The sequence below is a fragment of the Haliotis asinina genome, chromosome 1, assembly GCF_037392515.1.
Source record: "Haliotis asinina isolate JCU_RB_2024 chromosome 1, JCU_Hal_asi_v2, whole genome shotgun sequence".
In the NCBI taxonomy this organism is placed as follows: domain Eukaryota; kingdom Metazoa; phylum Mollusca; class Gastropoda; order Lepetellida; family Haliotidae; genus Haliotis; species Haliotis asinina.
Window position 1 is genome coordinate 3,473,379 of NC_090280.1, and position 8,795 is coordinate 3,482,173.

Sequence of the window (8,795 nt, forward strand, 5' to 3'; positions counted from 1 at the left end):
CACAAGTTCCACAATTTCCCCGTTTACATTTTGAGACACTGAATGTAGGAGAAGATCCGTGTCGTGTTATCATTTCGAAAAAACTACTTGTTATATATGTACTACTGTACGCTCGGTATTCTCATCACTTTCTTTATATATGTATTTCAATTTGACATACGAAACAGGTCGCTTATGACAAAAAAATTTCAGACTGCTACAAAACGGATGTGGCACGGGAGGGGGTGGACGAGGCGTCGATGGGTTATTTCCGAAGTGTCGTTCGATTTGGAGGGAACAGCGTAATGGCTTAGGGAATATGTTGTGCCAAAGGTCGATTTCGTTCATTCCAATTTCCTGTCATGCATCCATTCAGCTTCACGTACATGATTCCTGCTTACAACGCTACACTCCATACAGCAGTCTTGACGTGCGCCTGCTTCCGGTGTCATGGACTGGTTGACCTGTTCCCCACACTAGCACCGATATGCATATGTGTTATTGTGTCGACGTGAATCAAATGAATCTACCCTAGCAAGGTGGGTGAAAAATCGTTGACCAATGCCGATGACTTCCGGCTAGGGTGTCCCGACAGCTTCTGTCCATGAGAATACGGCCTGTTGCCCCCAAGGCCGCCTTTGACTTTTTATGTTCCAAACGTTTTCTCAAAGTGGAATTTTGGATACTGATTAAAATGATACGGCAGTTCACTTTTCCACATCTATATTGACGTTGGCAGTATGACACTCTTCTATATCCATAGTGATACACTGGGATTCACTTAACACATGCCGATGTAATTTATCATCAAGAATAATTTCTGTTAGAGATTTAATTCAGAAGGCTGCATAACATCGCGTTTTATCAAATGTAACAAGCAGTTACTACGTTATGGTGTTTTTAGAGTTTCAGTGTCACCGAATCCTGATAATCAAGCTGTAGACTGATCCAACCAAGTAATGTACTTTCTCTGTAAAGTGGAAAAGATGTCACGTGACAGAGGAGACCAGCAATTGTAAAGACTTTCACCCAAGATATTCAGTCTGGTTTTAAGGTGTGAGTCTGACTATTAGTGTAGCTGGGTGATCACGGCCCACTCTGCTGCTGCTCCTACTGATGACAATATGTCAAAAAGTGTAATTGTGCAGGCGTATTTCCTCCTGCTATTCTGCAGTGTAACGCCATTGTGATCACATTGTATTGATTGGACATGAATGAATGAATGAATGAATGAATGTCTTTATTTCCTCCAGACTTTATTTCCTCCGAGGATCATTGTAGACATATACAAAAATATTTACAGCAACATTACCACAGCGATATATCTACAATACATTCATATAGTCATATAAAACTATATCATATGTACCAAAGGAAAAAAGGAAAGTTCTAGAATGCAGAACTTTAGAGGGGGAAGCAAGGAGCATAAGTATCTACAGAAGAGGACAATCATGCATCTCCATGACATTTCATCAATATCATTAGTTATTGGTAGTTCACCCCCTAGAAAACAGTGACAGCATTTCATCTTCAGATAGTAATTCTATTTGTACATAAACATCCACATCAAAGAGATCTATGAGATTTGAAAAGAAGGCATTTTTGTTGTCCATATTGTGTTCACAGTGCAGAATTATGTGGCAGTCATAATCATTACAATATCTTTTGCAGAGATCACAATATTTTGAGAATGTTCCCCTTGAGCTGATTTGTTCACAAAACTGTAATATATCTTTAAACTGTGGGTAAAATACATCAAACAATACAATCTATGTACACCAAAGAAATGTGGGTCAGGTGATATCTATTGATGTCTTGTCTTACACAAACTCATCGTGCAGTTTCAGATTCATTTATACAACGAAGGATTAGTCTTCGCCATGACGATTTACATGGAAACCTTACAAAATCTCGATAGTCACTAAAGTAACTGAAGAGGTATCTGAAACTGGTTTCAATAAGTGTATCACATATACTATGTGAGGCAGCTGTTCAATTTTGAAAGGTGGCTAGATGTACACAGAAAATATCTTTGAATGAAGAATTACACTTGCTGTCACACAGCTTGCCAAGAAATAATAGTCTACATTTATCTATATATCCATCCATGCTCTACAACCCAAGGAAACCTAGGACTGAAGCAGAGGAAAAGCGCCTACTGAAGCCCTGAATGCATCTACCAAATGCATAATCTTTACCTCGAAGAATGGGTAAAAGTTCACAACCGTAAAAGCTCGTCGGAAGTATCATTCTTTTCTATATTTTAACAGAAGAATTGGGTAAAGATCATTACTGTTTAAACCAAGACTTTTTTTTAGAGAATTTACAGATTGCCGTGCTTTCTGAGAGTATGAGCATATTCTAGATTTAGGGGACAGATCAGAAGAAAGCAAAATGCCTCCATACTTGACAAATTCGCTTATTGGTATGTCTGGGTCACCAGATTTGAAAGAATAATTAGCCAGACGTTTCTTATATTTGCAGAAAATGACACAAATCCTTTCAGAACCGTTAAACGTAAGACACCACTTACAAGCATAGCTGTAGACAGTATCAAGTGATGATTGAAGACCCTTTGGAGAAAGAGAAGCAAGTGTTGTATCGTCAGCTAATAGAATACATGGGGTATTAGTGCCACGTACACAGACGCCATTGTTCAATTTCTAAGTTCATATATCAAATCATTAATATTAAAAACAATGAAAAAGCAAGAAGACAGGACTCTTCCTTGTCCAACACCTTGCTTGATAACGTATTCATTTGATCTGAGATCACAGTATTGCACAAAAGCAGACCTTGATGTGTAGCTTTGATATAGGAGCTACCTTTTGCCGTTAATACCTACTTGATATAAGTTTAAAAAGAATCCGTTATACCATATGCGATCAAACGCCTTCTCATTGGCCATAAAAGCAGTATAAACTGGAGAATCTCTGCGTAGATAGTAAGATAAGCTTTCATTAAGAGTAAAGACTGAAGTGGTTGCTGCATGTTCCTTTCTAAATCCAAACTGCAGCTTGTCGGGAAACGAAGGTATGTATTCTTGTACCAAGATTTCAAGTCTAGCCAGCAAGACCTTTTCAAAACGTTTCCCTATGCAACACGTTAGCGTTATTCCGCTATAATTTTTGGGATCATTTTTCGCCTTCTTACCTTTATAGATTGGGATGACTACACCTCTTCTGAATGTACTAGGGACATATGCAGATTCTAAAATGAGTTAAAAAGTGCCGTTAATGCATTTACGATGTCATCGCCACCATAAATAAGATGTTCATTGTGGAATACGGTCCGGGCCAGGAGATTTTTGTGGAGATTACTGATATGTTCTTTTACTTCACCACTTTCTATGTGTTTCCATAAACTACCGTCATTGCAGGAAGACTGTTTCTCGCTTATATTCCTAACCTTCCTGTCGACTGCTATTTTAAAGTTGCTATCAAATATTGGAGAGTAATATGGTTTGGCAAGATCTGCACAGTAGTCACGCCATAGTTGACAAATATCGTCTGCCGTATTTGCACATTTATCACCAAACACTAACTCATTTACAAATGGACTGTGTCGCCTCATTTTGCGAACTCATTTGAAGAAAGTACCTATGTCAGCATCGGAGCACCTTTCTAATTCGCGACTTAAATCAGATCGCTGTTTCCTTTTGACTTACGATGTAATCGTCTAAATTCCCGCTTAGCTGATTTGTAGTCAAAATACAAAGGCGAGTTGTCTGTCCTTGGTTTACCACCAGCCAAACACTCGCGTCAAGCTATACGCATATTGTAATGGGGATAGTGATTTCTGAGAGAAGTCGGGAGCTCTCCTCTTAGACTAACAGCTAGTCTCTGAAATGAACATATTTTACTGAAAAAACGTCCATAGTGAAAAAAATAACATAATGAAATGGAGCCCTGAGACTTTCTTCATTTTCAAGTAACAATTAACAGGAAATGTCCAACACACACAGTCTGTAGAAAACGTTCATGAGGTCGCTCATATGGACAATACTTTGTGCCGTCTTGTAAAACCCTTTGAAAAGACTGTCATCGATTCGTACCTGTCCTGTGGAATTGAAGTCACAAAACAACTGAGATAAAAAAAAAATGTCTGTTGTACAGACCCTGAAGCAAATATATCCAAGAAAGCCCAAGCAAGTCTAGAAAATGTGGCAAGTCTAGATTCCAGTAGCTTCTAAAAGCGAAGAAAGTTTCAGTCTCCATTTTATTATGTTATTCTTATTTCTTTTACTATAATCTTTTCCCAGTAAAATATGTTCATTTCAGAGAGTAGTTGTTAGTCTATCCGAAGATATTGTGAGTCAACTTACTCACTCAGGAAGACAGTATTCCAGGAAGGAAGATCAGGAATCTTGTATAAAACCCGATACATGTTGCCTCGTGGTGAGAGGACAGGGCAGGAGGTCTTGGCTAAGTGTGGGGCTATGGGGGAGCTGTGGGGGAGCCACCCCATGAATTTATACTAAACACCAGTGACAGCTAGAGATCAACTGATAATTACTAACCATATACTGGCTATGAATTCAGCAGATTGGTACAGACCCTGAAGCTATGGAAATCTAGACTTGTCACATTTTCTAGACTTGCGTGGGCTTACTTGGATATTTATACTTCAGGGCCTGTACGACAGACTACTCTCCTCTCTGCATACGTTAATGTGACATAGGTCAGCTTGTTGCCATTTTGGAAAATTGAGGCTATCAGATTTGCGTGCTTGTTCTCGTTGTCTGGATACCGTATCAAAACATGGGTAATGGTCAGATACAGTGTAGCTAGAATCATCCATTACGCAACAATAGGCACGTTCACGTTGCGCACTTGACAATCCTGGCGTTTAAAGTATCGTCATAACTGGTGTAAAAGTGTTTTTCAATTCTTGAGGCTAATGCAAACACGTGCAAATGAAGAAAACTTCGATGCGAAGATTACTGATCGACTGCACGTGCAAAACCTGATTTGGCACAAACGTCATTTGCACTATGAATGCATGGGTTTTAGTGGGTTTTCCGATACATAGATGTAAATTACATTTAGTGAAGTTTCTTTTTTTACTCAGTATATCCATCCATCCCTCCCAACCCTCACTCACTCATTCACAATCAAACCCTGTGGAATAAAGACTAACAAACCATTGCTATGGATGGAAGATAAAATAATTTTTTTTATTTTTTTCCTGCAGAAACTCTGATACAACTGTCCAAGACTTCAACATGGTGAAAAGGTTCAGACAGGAATGATCCAAAATAAACCTGACATATTCAGTTGGCAACTTTACTTTTGAGACCTATCTTCACCAACTTTATGACTCAACCAAAAACATGTCTACCTTGGCACAAATTAACTCAAGCTTGTGACATCAACGATCTCATTCATATTTTAATAACGTTGGTTAAAGGTCAACAAGCAGGAGAGAAAAAGATTTAAACATGCAAGGATGTACTGATCATCTGAGTTTCACCCTCAAATCTGTACAAGTGAACTTGAATGGATATATAGGCAGTATTTATTGAAAATACATGCTCAATCCTTAAATTAGTTTGTAAAAATTAGTAAAAATTATCTAGTCCACTAAGAAAACTATTCTGTCTCAAAAGTAACGTTGACATTGTGTCTACAGCACACAATATGTGTCGTCACTGACTAGTGAGAGTGGAATACTTCATAACACCTTCATCAAACAAAATGTAAATACTATTTATATTTATTACAGGCAATAAACAGGTCTCCTAGTTTGAACTGAATAATCAAATGAATGATAAATATCAACTGAAGTATTCACCAAAATACATGTGTGAGTTGATTTTAAGACCCTTTGAACAAGTAATCTAGTTATATCACACAACTCCAAATGATAATCATCAATCTACATAGAATGAGATAACTGATAATCTGGTTATATCAAGCAACTTAGAATGAGATAACAGAGTAGGATGACAACAATTTATATCTGTGTCGTCCTTCACTTCTGTATGGAGCAGACAAACCATGCAACAATCAGGGTGACCTCAATCTGGAGATTCAAACTCACTAACATCTTACCCATACCTAAAGGACACAACTCTGCACAGCAAATTGCAATGCCTCTGACATGGAAAATTATAATAATGATCATATTTCTTTAAAATAACATATTATTTGTAAGGATTCAATAAACTTAACAAAATTGTTTGGAACAAAAAATATTTTCCCATAAAACAGTTAAGAGGGTTAAGGATATTTAGTGTGAGGTGAGTTGTTGCATAAAAATAACATCAGAACACTCACTACACTTAAAGTCTTAATCTTCCAAATAATTTCAATATGTATAAAAAATTTGGTTACATAAGTCATTTAAATATCTATATTCTAAAACACTAATTGAGAATATATATGCAGGTCGACATAAGACAAAACTGTCACATATCTATAAAATATATATGACAAACAACAGTATCTGTAGTTGGCCAGTACCCGTTCTTACAAGTGCATATTAGGGTGTTTTAGGACACAGTTATAACATGTTTCATGCTGCAAGTGCATATTGGAGAACTGACATAACAGTGTTATATAACATATTACATGCTACTGATGTTTAATGAATTCTAGCCTTGCCTTTGGGTTACACTGTATTCCATCACTGATGATGCAGATCTTCTGTTGACGCTTGTTAATTATTCAGTGTGAATGTGAAAATCTGATAACATGTGACATCACGTGACACTACAACTGTGTAAACAATTTTTGACGATGTGGTGATGTGACTGTCCTCAGTGTGGGCATCCTGACACTGGCAGAACACTGTGAACCCTCAAATATGTGAAGCTGAACATGATCAAAGCACTTCACACTCACTCAATACAATGACTGTGATTTGTGAGTGTCAAGCTTGTGAGTCAGTCGGTGAGTCAGTGAGTCAGCTTCACATGTGAGGAATCCCAAGTAGGTCTCAGACAAGCAGGTTTGATGAAACCCATGGTGCTAACAAACCTAGGAACTTAATGGTGGCAAGTTTTCAAACCCACAGTCAGAGGATTCTGAAAAATCCAAGGGACACAACTCTAGCAAATGGAAGGAGGCGATGTATAACAATTGCATTCAGATCCGATTGGAGTGAGGAGTTGGGTGTTATGTTGCTTTGGAAATATTTGCACAAGTGTCCAAAGCCATGACATGCTCCTTCCAACAAAGAGAGTAAGATGTAGAACTTTATCCTGTACAGTGTTATTCAGGTGATGACATACGAAACCCATGTTTCATGATCACTTGACAGAGTGTGTTGAGCTGCGACAGTGCTTTGAACAATATGTCACTCTTATCACTGCATGCCAAATGTGATGGATGTCATGGGGTCAAGTCATGACATGTCACAACTGACAGTGATGTTGTCGACCAACTAATGACATTCCACAACTAACAGATGTTTTGTGAACCACCAGAGAGATGCCACAAGTGACAGATGTTTTATGGGTCAAACAAAATTTCATAATTACGTACATCATACAGTGTGTCAACAAACAGCTGCTTGTGCTCACAGAAAACCCAACACAACAGACCCACACCAGAATCACACCACGAGAGATATGTACACAATGCCAACCTCATGTCTCGAGTGCTCCGATTCCTGGATGCAGAGCACAAGAAGATCGTCACCATCATCTGGCTTTATTTACAAGGATCGTAACACGGCCGTGAACTATGTACACATGTACCATACAGAGATCCTCACGTCATTCATCTACACTTCATGTTTAAATACATACTCTACATTCATACACTTCCTTGACAACAGTGTGTAAAACATCACGAGAAATATGCTTTCAATTTATCAGCCTATTGCAACTTGAAGTGACATGGTAACAAATACATCATGCAGAAAGAATTACTGAACACTGGACCACTTATGATCTGAACAGCCCAAAATGAGATATCTTAATTGCAAAAAAAAGGTATGATTACACGATGCCATTTAGAAAGTGGTCAAATGCAACATATGTCATATTTGGGATTTCACTTTCTTAGTAAAGTACAAATTCTAGTACTCTTTACGGTTGAGTCCCATCCGGGATTCGAACCCGCACCCTCAGAGTCAGGCACCTTATCACCAGCACACAAAGTCAGCCGCCTAGCCCGCTCAGCCACCGCGACTTCCTGAAAGTCGGACAACTGGTAGTCTAAGGTGTACAGTGAAACCAAAGTTCAAAATGCTCAGAAAGGGCAAGAAGTAAACTATTAAGAGCCCTGAATGAGGATGTTATGAATTCTTAATTACAATGAAAGATCATAATGCTCAGTAAGGGCAAGAAGTAAATGTCATGGGGTTCATAAATAAGATCAGTGCAATATGCTGGCTGATGAAATTATAATTAGGAAAAACCTGAAATTTGACTAAACATTGACCAAGCCTTCCCATGTTACCTGTCCTTAATGGATCACATAAATATATCTTCACACACTCTATGTATATACGTAACAAATACTGTGGTTGTCGGGTATGGTACAAAGGCTCAAGGCTACATCTGGAACTGACTTATTGCAAACCTTAAATAAAACCCGGGCCTGATAATCCCTTCAAGCGGAAAAGAGACTGCCAGTAGACTTAATTTTCAGGAAGTGCTGGTTTCAGGACTAGTTTCATACAGTGTAGACCCGTACACCCATGAAGATCAGGGTTTGAACAGGGTATAGCTGAACACCCATGAAGAGCAGGGTTTGAGCAGGGTAGCGCCATACACCAATGAAGATCAGGGTTTAAACAAGGTACAGCTGTACACCCATGAAGATCAGGGTTTGAATACGGTAGAGCTGTACACCCCTGAAGATCAG